Genomic DNA, 248 nt, shown 5'->3' with positions numbered 1-248 from the left:
CTGGCCATGCTGATGCCATTCTCTGCCACACGCACCACCAGCACACGGAAATTGGTCCCCCCCCAGGTCCAGAGCCAGGAATTCACCTCGCTCTGTGGGGATGAGGGCATCAGTGGGGCCACAGCCTCCTCGGCACCCCCTTCCCAATGCCCCTCTCCCTCACCAGTGCCATCAGGTGTGCCACAAACATAGGTGGGTAGCATGCAGACGGAGGCACTGGCATTGGTCTCCTGGCCCAGCCCTAGCTC

This window comes from Acanthisitta chloris, unplaced genomic scaffold, assembly GCF_000695815.1.
Source record: "Acanthisitta chloris isolate BGI_N310 unplaced genomic scaffold, ASM69581v1 scaffold36753, whole genome shotgun sequence".
Taxonomy (NCBI): Eukaryota; Metazoa; Chordata; class Aves; order Passeriformes; family Acanthisittidae; genus Acanthisitta; species Acanthisitta chloris.
This window is presented reverse-complemented; position numbering follows the sequence as displayed.